Source organism: Typopeltis vanoorti, chromosome 3 (genome assembly GCF_054136105.1).
Source record: "Typopeltis vanoorti isolate ZY-2024b chromosome 3, IOZ_Tvanoo_1.0, whole genome shotgun sequence".
In the NCBI taxonomy this organism is placed as follows: domain Eukaryota; kingdom Metazoa; phylum Arthropoda; class Arachnida; order Uropygi; family Thelyphonidae; genus Typopeltis; species Typopeltis vanoorti.
The window spans coordinates 149,014,332-149,036,186 of record NC_143551.1 but is presented as its reverse complement, the minus strand read 5'-3'; the positions used below and the strand labels follow the sequence as shown (position 1 = coordinate 149,036,186).

The window sequence follows — 21,855 nt, the reverse complement described above, 5'->3', positions numbered from 1 at the left end:
AACCACCAAAAATAAAAAGGGCCAAAATTTAAACATCCCAAAAATCATATGAAATAACAAAAATACAGTAACCAAAAATAAAATATGACAAAAATCCAACATCCAAAAAAATCATTAATGAAAAAATTTGCACAACCAAAGAAACCATTAACAAAAATCCAACATCCAAAAAAATGGCAAAAATTCAATTCCTAAAAATCATAACCAACAAAAAATTGACTTGACAAAAATTTAACATCCCAAAATATTAAAATCACAAAAATCATGAAAAATATCACAAAAATCATAAAAGAATGACAAAAACTCAACATCCACAAATCATAAAAGACGACAAAAATCTAACATCCCAAAAATTGATGAAAACATAACTCCTCGTAAAATCGTAAAAAAAAAAATAATAAAAATCCAACCCCAGAAATCATTAAAAAATAACAAAAATTCAACATCCCAAAAAATTGTAAAAAGCAAAGAAAATTAACAACTCAATAATCATAAAAGAAAGAAAACCAACAAAAATTTAACATCCCAAAATATAAAAGACAAAAATCCAACATCTCCAAATCATAAAAAATGACAAAAGTCCAACATGCCAAAAATGTATAAAAATAACAAAAATCCAACATCCCAATATATAAAAAATGACAAAAATACAACTTCTCAAATATCGTAAAAGAATAAAAAAAATCTAACATCCACAAATCATAAAAAATCCAAAAATCATGAAAACGAAAAAATCCAACATCCCAAAAAATAAAAAATGATTAAAATCTAACTCCCAGGAAAATCATAAAAAATGATAAAAACCAACCTCTCAAAATCATAAAAAAGACAAAAATTCAAATCCCAAAAAAATTAAAAAAATGTTGAAAATTCAGCATACTCAACAATTGTAAAAAGACAGAAATCCAGCAACCAAACAATCATAAATGACAAACATCTAAAAAACCATAAAAGAACAAGAAAAATTTAACATCCAAGAAATCCAACACCTAAAAAATCATGAAAAGCAACAATTCAATCCCAAATATCGTAAAAGGATGACAAAATCTAACATTGAAAAAATCATTTCAAAAAAACAACAACAAAAAAATTGCAAAAATCGAAAAAATAAAAAACCCATGAAAATTTAACATCACAAAAAACAACAAAATATTAATATTCCAATAATCATTAAAAAAAATGACAAATATCAACATTCCAATAATCAAAAAATGACAAAAATCCAACACCGTAGAAAATCATGAAAACAACAATAATCTAACATCCCAAAAAGTCAAAAAATTATAAAAGTCCAACACCCTCAAAATCATCATCAAATTCCTGCCATGTACCCTCAAGGGGTGTACAGGATATGACAGTACTACATGAAAAAATTACATCATTACTAACTTCCTATCTACAATTTTCCTCCAAATCAGTCTGTTACTTGTCAAGACTCCAACATTATCAGATCTTATATTTCTATCGTCTAAGGCACTTTGTACCGTATCAATCCACCTATATCTTGGTCTTCCTCTGGGTCGTTTTCCTGCCAACCTGGCAGAGAACTTGTTTTGCTAATCTTTCCTCTCCCATTCTATTTTAAGTGACCATACCATCTGAGATTAGCTCTGCTAACGCATTCCTGGATGCTGACAATGTCAAGTTCTTTCCTAATATCCTCATTTTTAATATGATATTGCCATTGATGCCATCTGTTCACGCCTCTAATCTTTCTCAGGACTCTCATATCTGCGGTCTCTAGTCTTTGGTCCAGTGTTTTACTTCTGACCCAGCTCTCAGATCCATAAGTTAAAATTGGTTTGAACACAGTCTTGTATACAGCTAATTTAGTGTTCCGACTAATTTCTTTCTTATTCCATATGAATTTATTCAATTGACTTCCCACGATACCAGCTTTGCTGATTCTGTTGTCTATTTCTATATTTAGTTTACCATCTTCAGTAAAAATTGTGCCTAAGTAGCTGAAATGTTTTACTTGTTCCACAGGTTCTCCATTCACAACATAGTTGACATTTTCAATGATTCTGCCTATTTTCATTGTCTTTGTCTTTTTATTGCTGACCTTCATACCATATCTATTACAACAGCTATTCAATTTAGTCAGAGAATCTTGCAGACTTGTAGCGGATTTATTTAGAAGTATAACATCATCCGTATAAAGCAAAGAGCTGACATTAACATCTCCAATTTTGATATCAGGTTTAATACCACATTCCTTCATAATGTGATCCATATAGATAATGAATAACAGAGGGGATAATGTACATCCTTGTCTCACACCAGATTTAACATTAAACCATCTTCCTGTACTTCCTTCAATTCTAACTGCTGACTCACAACTCAAATAAAGACTAAGTATTGCTTGATATAATGCCCCATTGACACCATATAACTGCAGCATATTGAATAGCTTCTCTCTTGGCACCTTGTCATATGCCTTTTCCAAATCGACAAAACTTAAATACGGATCTTTGTTATATTCCCATGCTTTCTCGACTATTTGTCGTAAAGTGAAGATCTGATCTTGAATTTGGCCTGAATCCAGCTTGTTCTTCACCAAGCTTTTCTTCCACAATTCTTCTCAACCGTTTCTCAAGTATACTTGCATAGATCTTGCCAGCAACACTCAGTAGGGAAATACCTCTGTAATTCTCACATTCAGTTTTATTTCCCTTTTTATATATGGGTACTATGAGAGCTCTACTCCAATCATTGGGAATTCGTTCCTCTGTTCAGGCTTTCTGAACTATGCAGTGCAGCCACTGTAAGACTCTTATACCACCATACTTCAGCATTTCTGGTCGAATATCATCTACTCCTGCTGCCTATCCACATTTCAAGCCTTTGATGGCTTTTTCTACTTCAAGTATGGATATGTATTCCTGACTGCATGCCTGGTCAGTGTTTTTTATCACTGTGCTGTCATCACTGCTTGTTTCATTTAGCAGTTTTTCAAAGTAATTACTCCATACTTGAAGGATATCTTTTTCTCCTGTTTTCATTTCACCTTTATCATCTCTAATTCCTTTTACAGCACTCTTTCCTCCATTCCTAAGCTTCTTCAACAACCTCCAGAATATTTTGCCACCTTCTTGATATTTATTTTCTATATTCTTGCCAAAGTCCTCCCATGACTTTTGTTTAGCTAACACACTGTTTAGCTTTCTTACATTTGTCTCTGTATTCTGTAAAGAGTAAAAGCTGACTTATTTGCCAGGAACTTTTGATATGCTTTCTTCTTTTCCTTCACTGCCTCTTTAACTTCCTGTGTCCACCAGGGAGTTCTGATTTTTTTTATCTTTGCACACAACCTCACCACATGCCTCTCTGGCAGAATCAATCAATGTTTCCTTCAGAGTTTGCCACTGAATCTCCAAGGTTTGATTCCTGTTCTCAAACTCTTTCATTTTCTTTTCAATAATATTTCTGTATTTTAGTCTACAGTTTACATCTGAGAGCTGCTCAACTTTTATTCGGTTTAAAACTTTCTTACATGTTATTCTTTTCAATATGAAATTCAATTTTATCCTGCTCAAGACTAAATAGTGATCACTTCCAATTTCAAATCCTCTGTACACTCTGGTGTCCTGCACCAGGGAGAAAACATCACTATCAACAATAACATAGTCAATGAGACTTTTCTTATTCCTAGCCTCTTCTCTCCATGTGAATTTGTGCACATTTTTATGTTGGAACATGGTGTTAGTAATAACCAGTCCATGTCCTGAGCAGAAATCCAACAGATATTTGCCATTATTATTAGCTTTGCTCTTTTCTCCAAATTTTCCCAAAATATTTTTGTATGTCTCACAATCATTTCCTACTCTACTATTTAGATCCCCAACAAGGACCAACTTTTCCATTTTCATTGTGTCAGTTGCTTTTTCTAAAGCCTCAAAAAATTCCTCCACTTCTACCTTAGTAGAACCTTCTGTGGGACCATAGGCACAAATAAGTCTCATTGTCCAGTTCCCCATTCTCATATTTGCCCACATTACTCTACTTGAGACTGACTGCCATTCAAGAAGATTAGCCTCGTATTTTGTGTTGAATACTATGGCTACTCCTTCTTTTCCTTGATTGTTATTGCCCGAATATAACATTTTGTATTTATTGCTCAGAAAGATCTCACCAGTTTTGGTCTTTTTTGTTTCAGTCACCCCTATTATGTCGATCTGGTACTTATCTAATTCCTCAGCTAGCTCCATTTCTTTGCCATTCAGGCTTCTTACGTTGATAGTACCGATCTTTAACTCTGGTGATGTTGAGTTGGGGTTTGTTTTCAGATTTGTTCCAGTAGCTGACTTTTCGCTGTTCGCCCTGGTTCCCTGGCGAAAACAACGGGGGCCTTGTTTAACCGGGCGACGCCCCAGCCATCATGAAATTTTGTCATGTTGTACCATCATTTTTTATTTTGGTTTAACCAATAAGAATACAATTTGGTCGGCTAAATCCCAAATTACCAGCCCATCCTCGTTCGTTCAGTATCAAAGTAGATACCCAACAGGGTGCACCACGAGAAGGTGAGGATTGGACATTAGGTCAGAAGCCCTGGTCGGTTCTCCGCATTCCTTTAAAGGCTATGTGGAGGTCTCCTCTCAGTTATATAGCTTTGACCCTTATGCACCCCCTCAAAATCATATAAAAAGAAAATCTCACACTCCAAAAATCATAAAGAAATAACAAATATTCTACATCCCAAAAATCTAACATCCAAATTCATAAAAAGATCAACAAAAATTCAACATCCAGAAAATCATAAAAGAATGACAAAAGCCCAACATCCAAAAAAATCATAAATGATAAAGAAATCCAACACCCAAAAAATAAACAACAAAAATTCACCATCTCTAAAAATATATGAATGACAAAAATACCAACATCACAAAAAATGCAACAAAAATCCAACGTCACAAATAATAACAATCTAACACCCGAAAAACAAAATCATAAAAAACAAACAAAAATCTAACCAAAAAATTCATAATAATCCACCATCCTTAATGTTTATCAAAGGAAAAAAAAAAAAAGGTTTGTACATGACCTTTTATGGTCTAACAGGAATATAAGCCATCTGCACTATCTAGAGTCATCTACACCAGAATTACTGTTTGTAACAAAAGCCCAGCTGGAAATCCAATAAGCACTATCTACTCATCTACCAAAAGCAGTCATTAGGTAGATTGCATTCATTAGAACTGACACCTTGATTGTATCCCAGATTGCAATTCCCCCCCCCCCACTTTGATCTGGTTTGGTCTTAATTTCATTACCATACAAATTTGTCACTTTCACTTGCTGCTTCCATCACTCTCCAAGCCAAAACTACAGCCAGGCTTCATGTTAATCTCCAATTTTGATATCTTTGCTTTATGCATAGGATGTTATACTTCTAAATAAATCTGCTACAAGTCTGCAAGATTCCCTGTGTGTTAACCCTGTAACCACTTCTCAATAGTTTAAAAGTCTAAGTCTCAATCATATCACCTGTCTTTCTTCTATCTACCAAACTCTGCAGTCCACATTCCCTCAGCCTGTCTTCATAACTAACAGTCCTGATACCATCTTTGTTATCTGCCTCTACACTAACATGAATTCAGTTAATGTTTTTCATTTGCTGCAATTTGAAAAACTTTTTGAAATTCTGGCAAGTGTAACGATTATATCTCTTTACTACATTTTACTTCTTTAATGCCACTCTTCACCCAACAGTTCAGTCTTGTGTTCTTAGGCTCTACGTGGATACCAAGTGAGATGACCTCTGTGACTTTTACTCCTCCCTTCCATGACCCAACTACTGCTTCAGTTCTCCTGATCCAAACACCTGCTCAGACTGAATGACAGAAATCATCCTCACAGGATTGAAGGCCTTTATCCCTCATTCCACCAAAAATCTCTGGTCACCATCGGAGCCTTGGTTCTGAAAAAAATTGTGCCAACACAGTAAAAGAAAAAACTAAGCATACCATGATTGACTCAAGACAAAAACTACCAAAAATTAAATAAGTCCATGGGCCTGGATGTTTGTGATTGTCTTTAGATGGGAGATAAATATCATTGCCTGCTATGAGACCTCTGCCCCACTTATTGGTGGCCTGAAGTGGCATGAAAAAATTCGAAGTCTGGTCTACAGCTCATTGTTTCCAGACTAGGTGAAAAACAAATTAAAATGCAAAATAATATATAAAGTTGGTAAAAATAGAAAAAAAAATCCTTAGCCCACTCGTGTACAAAATGTATTTTAGGTTTGCAAATAACTTTTCATGGTTAGATGCAAGATAAAATGCAGTTGAGCCTTCTTGCCAAGCCCATTGGGGTTCAGCGTTTGTTAGTGTATGTTTCCACCACTCACATGATATCATAGGCATACCTAAAGACAAAGGCCAACTTACTGACATCACTTTTCTCTTCCAATTTCTGCATTGATGACCTGAGCAAAGCTCCCCACCCTTCCAATGCAGCAAGAACTGTCCATTCAATTTCACCATAGCTTTCCATCAGAAAGATATCTGAAGAATCCTTAATAACCTAAACACAAACAAGACATCCAGTCCCAATGGTATCCCACTTATTGTGTTAAAAAAATTGTGCCCCAGAACTAACACCTATCGTGTATCGCCCCTTCAGTCTATCCTATTCAGCTAACATCTATCCTTCAACATGGAAACAGGCCTGAATCCAATCCAATCCCAAAGAGAGGGTGTTAAAAGTCAACCAACAAACTGCTGTCCAGTTGATCTCACTTCTGTTCTCTCTAAAATTATGGAAAAGGTTATCAACAACCAACTTTGGAACTGCCTAGAGACATACCAACTAATCAGTGACCAGCAGTATGTATTTCGACACTCATGATCTACAGTTGATCTTATTTTCACCACCCACCTCTGATATTTCAAAGGCATTTGATTGAGTTTGGCACAGGGGCTTACTTAACAAACTGCCATCATATGATCTCCTTTCCACAGTCTGCATCTGAATTGCCAACCTTCTTACTGGTCACTCACTACATGTCATCATGGTGGACAGTTTTCTCTCCTCAGATTTCCAAACCTGCAGGAGTATCCCAGTGTTTGTATACACCAAAAAACTTGTTGTACTTTTTTGCACAAGACTGCTTCACACCTCCAAAATTGCTAACTCTATACAAACACAAAATCCTCCCAGCCATGGAATGCTACTCCTATATTTCAGGTGGTGTACCAAAATCCTCTCTAAGATTGCTTGATTCTATCCAGAAGAGGGCAATCTGCTAATTAATGATCCCTCTCTCACATACCCACTTCAATTGTTTGGAACAGTCTCTTTCACCCACTCTTTCTCTTGTATATAAATGACCTGTTCTATAGACTTCAAATCTTATCCATAGCATTGCCGATGACAGTACATTCCATTCATTCTTTTCATTTGATACACCTTGTAGTGCTCAAGTATTAGAATCCTCAAGATCTACCACAACCAGTGACCTGAACTCAGATCTAATTATATCCAAGTGGAGCAAGGACAACCTTATAAACTTCAGTGCCACCAAATCTCAGTCCTCTCTGATGTACTCCCGTAAGAAAGAGCTCACACCCCCTCCCCCTTACCTTCAAGTAATACGAAAATATCCAAACATGATTAAATTTCTCTTCTTGGACTTTCATGGATAGTGTTCTGCTGAATTGGCCACAATTATTCCACCACTATCCCCCAAAATCATTAAAACAAGAGCCACTGCTAACCAACATTCTTTTAGAGTCCATCTTGAAACTCACTGAAAAAATTTCACTGCTTCCTCTTTCATTCCATCTACTTCTGTCCTTTGGAACAGTCTCCCCCACTGCCTTCCCCAAAGATTACAACCCTCAGCTGTTCAATCAGAATGTGAACAGCTTCCTTTGTTCTTCTATTCCTCTTGCCCACACATGGTTGATATGCTATAGGTCTTGTGGGCCTTTCCTGTGAGGATAAGATAGAGAAAAGAGAGACGCTGCATAGTGGACATGAACATCTCCACATTTGACTGGCCTCCAACATCTGTGGGATGAACTGGAGCATCAGGTTAGGTCAAGGGACATCCACCTCACAACAGTCCAGGACCTCATTACATGCCTACAGGGCAAAGTTCCCTCCACAACTATGGAGAGCATCAATAACCATCTCCTGTACCACCTGGAGACCTACTAACTAATCAATAGCCAACAATATGCATATGCCACTCTCTATCCACAGCCTATCTTTCACCACCTGCCTCTGGACTAAAGTAACAGAAAAATTTGTAGAAACTCATGTGCTTGCTCTCAACATTTCAAAAGTATTTGATCAAGTTTGCCTTTTAACCTCTGCAACTGGATCACTAACTTTTGTATGTCATAGTGGATGGTTTCCTTTCCTCAGACTTCTCTATAAGTGCAGGAGTACCTCAGGGTTCTGTACTTGCACCCAATCTCTTCCTGTTGTCTATAAATTATCTGTTCTCACAGATTTCAAATCCTATCCATAATTTTGCATATGACAGTAAACTCCATTCCTGAATTTCTTTTGACAATCCTTGTAGTGCTCAGTTGTTAAACCGCTAAGATCTACTATGACCAATGTCCTGAATTTAGTGGTTTCAGTGGGACAAGAGCAATCTTTATATATTTCAATGCCACTCAGTCTTTCCTGATCTCTCACAAGAACGAGTTCACATTCCTTCTCCTAAATTTTAATGATATCCAGATATCCAAACATGATCCAATTCCCTTCTTGGATTGACATACACCTTCAGCCTTTCTTGGTACAAATACATATCACCCATAGCTGCTGCAGCTTCCAAAATGCTGTACTTTTCTTCACAAGACATTACTTCACACCTTTATAGCTGATAACTCAAGAAATCCCAAATCTGCCCAACCATGGAATATTACTTACATATTTGTGGTGGTACACCATAATCTTTACTAAGATTATTCATTGCTATTCAGAAGAGGGCAATCAAATTAATTAATTAATGATTCTTCTGTCACAGATCCACTTCATTTCTTTTCCCATAGACATTCAGTTTCCACCTTATGCCTTTCTGAATTGTCCATTCCTCCACTTTCCTCGAATATCACAAGAGCTGTTGCTGCTGCTAACAGACATCCATTTACAATACAACTTGAAAATCGCAGAACTAACTTCTCTGCCTCATCTTTCATTCCATCCACTTCTTCTCTTTGGAACAGCCTTCTCAAAGGAATACAACCTATTCAAAATAATGTGAACAGATTCCTTCTTTCTTTTTACCTTCTTGCCCACACTCACACAGCGTTTATCTCTTATAGGTCTTGGGACCTTTCATGTGTGTGTGTGTGTCAGATGTAAACAGATACATATATCAGATATATATATAACCTGTCAGGCCATTGAAAGCTATTTATGCACTAATAAAGAGTGGGTATGTATGCTCCTGAGCAGAGATTTGTCTTTTAAGAGCACAAACCAAGGCAATTCTAATGCTGACAGGTACATTCTCATAAGCCCTGGTAATTTCTGAAACTTAAGTTTCTATGTTGGAATATAAAACATAGATGGACTCATGATATCCTCCAGTTCAGTAACTGCTGATATGTTTCATAGACTTTAAGGAAAGTGGAAGAAAGGTGGATGCCAGTTCAGCTGAATGGCACACATTCTGTGGCAAAAAAAAAAGTGTGACATTTTGAGTTAGCCGGTGTAAGAGATGTCGTCAACTATCCATATTGCTCTTTTTCATAGTCTTTATCTATTTTTGTTTTTGATGTATCAAACCTAAAGATTAAAAGCATATTGTAAGGTCGGACAGGATTTGTGACTTGTCCAGAACTAGCAGCTGTACAGAGAAGAACTAGATTATTCTAAAATCTGTCCTTTCTTTTCTTCAGAAATACAGTAATTCACTTATTTACAGGTATTTTTACAATGTAAGGAATGTGCACAAACAAAGGGAAAAAAAGTTTTAGCAATTTATGTGGGGAAACGGATTCTCCCCCTTCTCCAAACTTGCTTCTCTGGATTAAATATCAATTAGAAATGATTTCAGAATTTGCCAGCATACCTGTTGTTGTTGGATCTCTTACCATTCTATAGCAAGCTTTTATTAAATTTTTTGAGACTTATTCAAAACAGAATGGATCGAAAACATCTACACAAGTGACATTCACCTATGTATTGATAACATCCCTATAGAACAAGTCGACTCCAAGTACTTAGGACAAACAATAAAAAATGAATAACAATTTATCTGAAGAACTAGCAAAGAGAAAGAAAGCTGCATGGCTATCATTCAACAGACTGAAAGAAACACTTACTGATCCAAATCTTGACATCTCTGCAAAGGCAAAACTATTTAATAGTGACATTTTTCCATCACTCACATATGGATCAGAAACATGGAACACGACAAGAAAAGAAGAGACTCTCAGAATAACTCAGCATGCAATAGAACTCAGGATTTGTAACATCAGAAAAATGGAACATGTTAGAAACATGGAACTAAGAAAGAGATCAGACATAAAAGATGTGGTAACTGCAGTATATGAAAGCAAGATGAGATGGGCAGGTCACATAGCCAGACTCAGGGATAACAGATGGACATATAGAATACTCAACTGGCAACCAAGAATAAAGAGAAAACCAGGAAGACCACCTACAAGATGGGAAGATCCACTAGTGAAATCTCTGGGTGTATAACATGGAAGAGAGAGGCTCAAGATCGAGATCGTTGAAGGCATCTTTGTGACCTGCACTCATGGAAAAATCCTGAGTGAAAAACAGGGCCATCAAGGTAATTCGAATACCTCCACAGCGCTCTAAGATTTATCGTAAAGGCATCTTTTAACTCACCCAACACCCTCTATGCTTTTTCTTAAAGTATTTACTTCATGTTGCTCCCTCCTTGATGTGAAAAATATCTCCTACTGTTTATCATCATTATAATCATCATCATCCTAAGACCTCTGTGCAGTCACTCATCTAGGAGGTCCTTTTTGTCATACACACACAGCTCATCATGCTGTGCCTTAAACATATTCAAATTCGCAGCAGACACCATGCTTTCAGTCAATGCATTCCAATTATTCACATCTCTCCATGTAAAAAAGCCTGCCTCTCACTCCCCTGCTCACATCCTCCTTATACAGCTTCCAGGGATGACCTCGTGTTCTCTCCCAGTCTCCCACCATTTTATGAAAAACCTCTTCAATGTAAATCCTATAACAATCCTTTACAAACTCGTACGTCTCTATATCATCACTCCTCTTCCTCCTATTTACTAGACTCTGCAAATTGCATCATCTCAACCTTTTTTCATATTCATCATTACAGAGATCAGAAACAACTTTAGTCAATTGCCTCTGGACCCTCTCCAACATCTCTTCATTCTTTTAAAAACCACGTAACCAAATTTGTGCACAGTAGCCCATATGTGGCATAATCAAACTATTATACAATGGAATCAGAATCTCCTTACTGCTAAAGTCAGTGTCCTCTGCATCATGGCAGAATTCATTACTGTCGTCACAATTTTGGCAATATGTCCTCTAAATTTTAGATTGTTATCACCATCACCCAAGATCTCTTATTTCCTCTACCTCCAACAATATATCCCCATGAACAGTAAATTCTACATCCCATCTTCGTTATCCAAATATTAAAACTTTCACATTTTGCAATATTGAACTGGCATCCCCACTCCTGTGCCCATTCACACAGTCTATTCAAGTCTTTTATAAGGCCATAACATCTGCTCTACTGCTCATAATTTGTCCCAATTTTATCATCTGCAAACAACTGTATATCCCCATTCAAATCTTCCCCAATGTCATTAACATACAGGTTAAACAGCAATAGTCCTAGAACAGACCCTGAAGCACACCATTAATGACTTTCCTCCTCTGGGATATTGCTCTCCTATACACAACGTGTTGATACTTGTCTGACAGCCATTCACCAATCCTGTGCACTAGTCTAATATCCAACCACATCCGCTCTAGTTTCACTATCAACTTATCATGTGGCAATCTATCAAAAGCCTTTTCAAAGTCTAAGTATACTACTATGTATCCATCTCCCATGTCCAATGCTGCTGTCACTTTATGGTAATAAGTAAGTAGATTAATAATAATAAAAAAAGACCTCCCTTTAACAAATCTGTGCTGTCCATTGGAGATAATATCATTGTTGTCAACCCAATTCTGTATCCTGATTCTCACCAGCTTTTCCAACACTTTAATTACAACTGACATACATATTGGCTTATACAAGGGAAGTTCAGAAAGTAATTCCGTTAAATATTTTCACTGCAGCGCTGCGATCCGATCACAATGGTGCACATGTGTGCTGAGTTTGTTGATTCGTTAGCAAGGCATTGGTGCCATTTTCAGACATTCTTGCAGTGCATACGCTTCTTGGTGTGTGTTTATAATATCTAAGAAAATCGAATCACCTACCGCATGTGAAATTAGGTCAGTTATCTGTTTCTTGAATGCGAGAAACGTTAAAGCAGCTGAAATTCATTGCCAAATTATTGAGGTTTATGGAGAACACACAATAAGTGATTCAATGGTACGAAGATGGGTAAGACTTTTTTAATGGGGACGAGACTTGGGTGTCGCACGCAGTCCCTGAATCCAAACAACAGTGCATGGAATGGAGGCACATCTCATCACCAGTCAAGACAAAATTGAAGACAAAAGCTTCCACTCAGAAAATCATGTGCCCTGTGTTTTGGAACAGACAAGGAATTTTGCTGATACACTTCTTGGGTCAAGGCTCCACAATCAACACGAGTATGTACTGCCAAACCCTTAAGAAACTGCGTTGTGCGATCCAGAATAAACAACTTGGCATACTTACCAGGGGCATTGTTTTGATTCATGATAACACCCGCCCACACACGGCCTGCATAACACAACAACTTCTCGCCACCTTCAGCTGGGAACAATTTCATCATCCCCCATATAGCCCTGACCTTGCGCCAAGCGACTTTCACCTGTTCAAACATCTGAAATCTTTCCTTGGTGGCCGGCGGTTTCAAGACGACGACTAGGTCAAATAAGCAATCAATACTTGGGTTGCGTCACAGGCGGCAACCTTCTACAATGAAGGTATACAACTCTTGGTGCCCTGTTTTGATAAGTGCCTGAACAATGGCAGAAATTATGTAGAAAAGTAGTGAAAAATGTCTACTTTTATTTCCAGTAAAGCTTTTTTTGTAAGTATATTTTTGTTTCTCTGACAGCCCATCGGAATTTACTCTCTGGACATCCGTCGTAATTTGATGCTTGAATTATGTTGAACTCAACCCAGTGCAAGACTCTTATTAAACAAATATGTCAAGGCAGATGTCAACTCCCTGGCACATTCCTTCAAAATATGCAATGATATATCATCAAGTCCCACAGCCTTATTAATATCAAGTTTGCTTAATTCCTCATATACCTCTTCCTCACTCACATTCAGAAAAATTCAGAAATTCAGAAAAGGATGAAAGACCTATGTGAACTGCTCATTAAATATCTCAATTATATCCCCTGCAGAAGTTGCCCTTATACCATTTTCTCCAGTAAATGCCATCTCACCATAATCTTTTTTTTTTATGTCTACATATCAAAAGAACTCCCTAGGATTTTTTTTTAGCTTCATTAGCTAACTGCTGCTTATAGTGAACTTCTGCTACTCTTACCAACCGAGTCACCCTCCTTGCCTGTTCTTTTCACTTCTCATGGAATTGATTATTATCACTCCTTTTATTGCCTCCATAATGTATTTTTTTCTCTGTATTGCACGTTAAATGTCTTCATTCATCCATTTCACACCTATCTTATTTAAACTTCTGACCTTTGGAATACATTTAGACATTGCTTTTACTAGATAGTTCTTGAATATCAACCGAGCAGCATTGATCTCCTTTTCACCCAACTCCTCATTCCATGCTACATCTGCAAGCTGTCTCCTGAGCTTCTCATAATCGCCAGCCTTGTAGTTACACTTCATGGACGTCCTCACATGGTTGGCAACCACCCAGGTAATCACTTCATGGTCACTCTCTTGCCAACTAGAGGGAGATTTGACACCTCATTGATAATAACATCCTCTGATGACATGATCAAATTCAAGACCTTGAATCCTTGTGTACCCTCTGTTACGTACTACCTGAGATAGTTGCCCATCAAAAACTCAAGAAACTCATTTTCTTTACTTCCGGTTGCTATCTCATCATTTCAGTCTATATTGTTGTAATTAAAATCACCCATAATGATCACCCTTTTCCTATTTGCTTGGCTAATTTGCTTATGCATTTACTGGTCACCACCCTCCACATTACCAGGTCTATATCAACATCCAACAAAATATTTCATTCTATTCCCCTCTATCTCACACCATACTGTCTTAAAACCACCACCACTATTTCTCCCTTGCATCTCTACCTTGTATGGACATAACTCTTTTTCTATCGTTAATAACACTCAATTTATCTTTTTTACCCTTTCTACCTTCCATCTCTATTCCTCCCAGGATGTCATCCTCATCCAACCATGTCTCACTTATTCCAACAATTTTTGGATGAACGAATTCAATCAATGCAACCATTTCATTAATTTCATAGCTTTCAAGTCAGCTTTCAAATCTTGTGTCCTTTTTTTTTGCTATCATTCATTCTCATTATTTTATTGCCCAGTCACATGCACTCATTCGCTTAACCTTGCTTGCAACCTTACCATTAATTGTACTCTGTTTTTCAACATCATTATTGCCCACTTTATCGTTAATTTATATGAACATGACCTTTTGTCATCAGAACTGGAAGTAGAATGAGAACCCAGAGTTTGGTGTCCTATATTTTAGAAATGCCTTCTACTTGACTGAAAATCCAATACATTTTGTGGATGACAGTGTACCATATTTTGACATGGTACACTGTCAAAATATGGTACTTGACTTGGTACAGAAGAGAGCAGTTTGTTTGATTAATGACCCATCTCCAACCAGTTTCACTCCACTCTCTTTCATAGGTTTACTCTTTGTTTTTGCAATTTTTTCAAATATTCCAACAGTCACTAGTCATTAGAATTTGCTTCAGTAATTCCTCCACTCTGATCTAACAAGAGGTTATTCAACCTATAGTACATTTGAACTGAGGATGGGTGGAGAGCTAAACAGAAAGAACTTATCATACTTTTCAGGAAATACATTAAGAAGAAGGATTTCTTCAAAAGGCAGTAATTCCTCCACTCTGATCTAAATCTGTTAATACATGAGCTTTAGCTGTTCAACATTCTGTCAGAATTTATCTCCAATTGCACAGAACAGATTTTCTACCATTCATTCTAATGGATATATATCAAATGGAGATAAATTCTGACAGACTGTTGACCAGCTAAAGCTCATGTATTAACAGATTTAGATCAGAGTGGAGGAATTACTGCCTTTTGAAGAAATCCTTCTTCTTAAAGTATTTCCTGAAAAGTATGATAAGTTCTTTCTGTTTAGCTTTCCACCCATCCTCAGTTCAAATGTACTATAGGTTGAATAACCTCTTGTGAATAGAATTAACATAAATGGGGAAGGGGAAAATCGTATATAACAAGCATAAGAAATATAAACACATTAACACAAGAATATTTTAATATTTGCCAAATATTTCAGTCTGAAATTAACAGACAGGAATTGGTATTGATTCTAGCTTGTCTAATTTTAATTCGACAAGCTAGAACTAATTGCTCAACTCCCCACGAATTACAGAAAGAACTTTCAACTATCAAACATCACATGAAATTAAATGGCTTCTCCGAAAAGACTACACAACATCTGTTCGATTCCTACAATCTATCCAGAACAACAAAGAATCAATAAGTCGAGTTCCAATTCCATATATTTCCAGAATCTCAGAACCAATTTCAAGAATTCTGAAGAAATATGTTTTAACAGCCACTTAATATTGTTAATATCCCTATTAACAAAATATCTACATATTTCCCATCTTCTAAAGATAAACGCTCAACTATGTCGCTGCCTGGTGTATATCAAGTTCCTTTGATATTTTAAGGATACTTGTGACATAAAGATTGAATAATATAAGCACGTAAACAAAAGAAAGATATTTAATTAGCCAAATATTTCGGTCTGAAAATTGTAGACCATCTTCAGTGACACTACAAGAACAGTTTTAAAAAATACAAGGTGGAATATTAACAATAGATCATTTAAAAATAGAACAAGCCATGTGATGTTATATCACTAAGTATTAAAGGGAATATTATTAAGCAGAGACATGATTGAAATAAAGATATTAATTAATAATATTAAATAACATGAAATTAATATGAATTAATGAGTTATCCTGATTAGACTTTCCCAGATTTTTGTTACAGATACACAGTCATTCCGATTCAGGTTAGAATGATGGAGTAATGCCTCTACACTTTCTTTGAATAAACGTTCAAATTTATAGTAGGATCTATGTAAGAGGCGAGTTTTTGACCAAAGGATGTTGTGATTAGTTTCAATCCTGTGCTGAGCCAATCCAGAATTTTCAGGTTTGTTGTCATGAATGGAGGATTGATGTTCTTGGATTCTTTTTTCAAGAGAGCATCCACATATCAAGAAATTGATTATGATCCAACCAACAGATAACTAAAGAAATTAAATTCTCTCCTAGATGAAGTCATCAGTTTAGATAGAGACACAATTGAAAGACTTAAAACTCATTTTGCAAGACCTCCTAGATTTTATGGTCTTCCTAAAATACATAAGATTGACTTTCCTCTTCATCCAATAGTAGATTGTATTGATTTTCCTACTTACCATATAGCCAAATATCTAGCTAAATTATTGAAATCTCACATAGGCAACTCTAGTTCCTTTCTTAAAAACGTCTCAGATTTCTTAGAAAAATTTAAAAATATCTCATTGCAACCTACAGATCTTATGGTGAGCTTTGATATAGAATCTTTATATACAAATGTACCTCTCAAGGAGACTTTAAAATTACTGACTGACATCTTTCCAGAAGACATAAAACTATTCGATTTCGTAATACACTCTGGATATTTCTTATGTCAAAACAAATTTTACAGCCAAGTAGAAGGAAACGGCCATGGGATGTCCTCTCTCTCCTGCTTTAACCAACTTTTATTTAGAACATCTAGAAAAAGTCCTCTTCTCATCTATTTTCTCTCAACCATCCTTTTGGGTAAGATATACAGATAACATCTTTACTATATAGCCTCACAACAAAGACTCCTTACCTTCTTTTTTTAAACAGTATTCCTTACATCTTCGTATAAAGTTTACTATGGAAATGGAAAAAAATAACCAGTTATCATTTTTAGACGTTCTCCTCATCCGGAAACCTTCAAATACTCTTACAACTACACTTCATGTGTAGAGGCTTAAGTGCTGTGAGGACATCATGTTGGAGGCTTAATGGATTTTTTACAACACTCAACAAGGATTAAAATAGAATTTAATACTTTCTATATTTCGTCCTAGTCACTAGGACATCTACGGGGATTACAAAAACAACTAATGTAACATGCACACAACTATCATACAATACTAAGCCCAACCATGTGGGTGACACTAAAGTCCTATCTAGGTGGAGCGCCCTCTAAGGGCGGTAGTAGGTGGCCTGGAATGTAAGGTGGGACCTCTGGTGATGAGTGTTTCCCAAATCTTCAGAAGCTTAATGCAACCATATTTATTAAGATTTCATTGGTTTCTGAGAGCTGCTGCTGCTTCTAAGAAACGTCTCTCTTTCTTGAATTTGCTGTGCTGGAGCATGGTGGTTTTCTTCCATGATATCCTGTGGGTGGTGTCCAAAGCATGGTCAGCCAAGCCTGAATGACCATAGTTGTGTTTACAGATGTAAGACTTGTGTTCCTTACAGAACACAAGTCTTACAAGTGGCACGGTTTTACAGATGTAAGACCGTGCCAGCCTGGCATTACTACGCGAGCAAATCGCCTCTACTCGTGCCACCCTCTCAGTGACGAACGCCGCCATTGGCTCCTTACATTCAGAGCTCTCCACTGTTCTTAACCCTGAACTTTGGTCGATTCTCTCTGGCATTTTGGAAACTTCCGCACAGAGAGGATTTCAAAAAATAAAAAAGAAACACGTCAAGAAATATAACAACCTGGTTAAAGACAAACCACAACCACAAATTCAACCTCTCCAAACAGTAGTAAACCTCTCTTCCAAAAGGCTCAACGACGATGCCATCAGCGCCCTTTGCCTCGGCCATAATTTTGCCGTTGCTCCGAAGGAAGTGCCGGTGCTTGATGTAATGGTTAACATCGAATGGGGGATCGGTCGCTTACCATCGGAGATAGCCAACAACACATCAGACTTGACGTAGCCAACATCCTCGCTCATTCTTCGCCTCCAAAAAGTAATTTATCATACGCCCAACGCACGGCTCTCCTGAAACTACGGAAAGGAAAAAAGTATCATCATCACCAGAGCGGATAAGGATAATGCCACAGTCGTTCTTAATACCAGTGAATACAATCGTAAAATGAACATTATCCTCTGCAATCGCGCTACCTACATCCCGCTAGAACACGACCCCGCAAAAACACATTAAGAAATTAAAAATCTTACTTAAAAAAAGTATCTTCCTGGCCCCTTGACATAACGAAAAAACTTAAACCTTTCTGCTCTCGTCCCCCCCCCCCCCTCGAATATACGGTTTACCAAAAATCCACAAACCCAATTCTCCACTCAGGCCTATAGTAGATGCCACCAATGCACCTTGCTACAGACTGTCTAAACAGCTGGCCAATTCTCTGACTTCCTCACTGGAAGGTCCACTTCCTATATAAAAAAAACTCGACCCACTTTAAAGCCCTCACAGAAAATTTAACCTTGAATAATGCAGACATATTGGTAAGCTTTGATATCTCCTCTTTGTTTACCAATATTCCCTTAACTGACACCTTATCTCTCTTAGAAAACGTTTTTCCTTCTGACATCTTAGATCTCTTTTCCTATGCCATTAACTCTGGGTATTTGTCTTGGAAGAACAAAATCTACAAGCAGATAGAGGGAACCGCCATGGGTTCCCCCCCTCTCACCTCCCCTTGCCAATTTCTATATGGAAGATTTTGAAAAACGAGCCATAGACTCAGCCCCACTCAAACCTTCAATCTGGCTAAGATATGTAGATGATGTGTTCTCTATTTGGCCTCATGGCCCAGACACGTTTGACTCCTTCCTCAGTCATCTGAATAGCCTACATCCAAGAATCCAGTTTAGTATGGAAAAGGAAAAGAACAATTGTTTACCCTTCCTAGACACCTTAGTCACACGCCTGCCTAATGATACACTTGCCTTCACTGTATACAGAAAACCCACACACACACAGGCAGATACATTCACAAACTCTCCCACCACCACCCCTCTCAACAATATGGCATTATTAAAACTCTTACCAAGAGATCCCACAATCTTTGTTCCAGTGGAACCGCCCTCACTACTGAGCTTAACCACATACACAGCACTTTCCTCTCCAATGGCTACAGCGATCGAGTATCAAAAAAAATTCAGTTCCTCCCCCATTCCCCGTCCTTCTCGTCAACAAGGATTTAAAAATCCCATCACCATACCCTACATCTGTGGCACATCCAAAAAAATAGCCAAGATTCTAAAAAAGTACAACCTACACACAGCATATAAGCCCCACCGCAAACTTGCTACCCTTATCCGTTCTACGAAAGAGCAGCTCCCTCCTCTCTCTCTGCCTGGAGTTTACAAAATATCCTGTTCCTGTAAGCTGGCATACTTTGGACAGACAGGCAGATCAGCATCCATCCGCCTGGAGGAACACAAGTCTTACATCTGTAAACACAACTATGGTCATTCAGGCTTGGCTGACCATGCTTTGGACACCACCCACAGGGTATCATGGAAGAAAACTACCATTGTCCACCACAGCAAATTCAAGAAAGAGAGACGTTTCTTAGAAGCAGCAGCAGCTCTCAGAAACCAATGGAATTTTAATAAATACGGTTGCATTAAGCTTCCAAAGATTTGGGAAACACTCATCACCAGAGGTCTTACCTTACATTCCAGGCCACCTACTACCACCCTTAGAGGGCGCTCCACCTAGATAGGACTTAGGTGTCACTCACATGGTTGGGCTTAGTATTGTATGATATTTGTTTGCATGTTACATTAGTTGTTTTTATAATCCCCGTAGATGTCCTAGTGACTAGGACAAAATATAGGAAGTATTAAATTCTATTTTAATCCTTGTTGAGTGTTGTAAAAAATCCATTAAACCTCCAACATGATCTTACAACTACAGTTTACAGGAAACCAACGGTATATTCCTTGTCAAAAAACAGGAATCATAAAATATCTAATCAGAAGATCCAAAACTAATTGTTCTACTTCTAATTTCTACAGAAAGAACTTTCTACTATCCAACAACACATGAAACTCAATGGCTTTTCCAAAAAGAGTACACAACATCTCAATTCTTATAATCCACCACTAAACATGTGACACTAAACAAAAAAAAAAATGACTGCCTATCCTTGTCAAAAATATGGGAAAGTTTAATCCAGATAACACACTAGTTTTTTTTTTTTTTTTTAATTGAGACCTAATTCCTCCATTAGTCTAATGTTATCTTTAATTGAATTTATAAATTAATATTATTATATGAAATTGTGAATATCAGAAATTGTCAGTCTGATATTGATAATTTCAGACTGAACTATTTGGCAAATATTAAAATATTCTTGTGTTAACGTGTTTATATTTTTTAATTTAATATCACAAGTATCTCTCGAATAGAATATAACAAGCATGTTCCATATAGATTTATTACGAAATGGGCATACACATCTTTGTAATATAGACTGAAATATGTAAACCTTGTTTAAAGAAAATTTTATACAAGGTTTCCTTGTGCAGCTTTTTTTAAAAATAATTCTACAAAAAGTTATACAGGAGACTGAGATCAAATGGATGAGATTTCCATGCCAAACTCAAGTTTTGTCGAGTCTTGAGACAGTTTAGAAATTGAGGTGTTGCCCCATAAATTTATAACCATTGCCATATAGTATGCAATCCAAGACAATATAAGGATTTGTTTAGGACAGTGCTTTATAATGGTTTTGTGATTTGTTAGAATGGATATCAGATTGCAGAATACAGATATTTAGTTTATTTCAAAATTTAGAAATAAACTGCCTGAGGAAATAAGGCCAAAGTAGTAATAGACTCTTTTTCTCTTACATTTTCATTATTTATAAACAACAAAATTCCTTGATTAATTAAGAAGCCTTGCTTCTGCAGTATTCAATTGCAAAGTATATCAACTTTATAATGTCAAAAAAAAAGCTAATAATAATATAGAGCTGTTATTATTTAATTAAAATACATTTTGATGACAACTGCATATACCCCAACCATCTGCTACTTGATATGTTTTAATAAGATTATAACTACTAGTAAATTAATTTTGGACTTAAGAAATACCTGTATATAGAAGAATAGGTGGCAATATCTGTGTGTGGTGACCCACATCTGTGGGTCACCACACACAGATAACTATATATATTTTAATAAAAGTATATTTGGTTTCTGTTTTTGAAGAGTAGTTTGGCATGGAAAATTATTAATACACTTTTATTCATTTTTGAACAACATATTGAAAAGTGATAAATCTTTACATGAACAGACTAAATAATAAATATGAATGTTGAATTACAAGGAGAAAAAATGTAGGAGAAATGAGATCATTCAAAAAAAAAAAAAAAAATATATATATATATATACATTCAAATTTGAAGTTGCTGCTACTTCTTAGAATGAATTCCATATCTTGCTTGCTTTATAATAATTAATCCCTGTGAT

General features: G+C 36.5%; 1 protein-coding gene across 5 annotated transcripts in view; it reads left to right on the top strand.

The window, feature by feature from the left end:
* LOC150108648 (single-stranded DNA-binding protein 3-like) overlaps positions 1-21,855 on the top strand; it is a 511,764-nt gene that overhangs the window by 91,743 nt on the left and 398,166 nt on the right. The gene's annotated exons all lie outside the window — the stretch shown is intronic.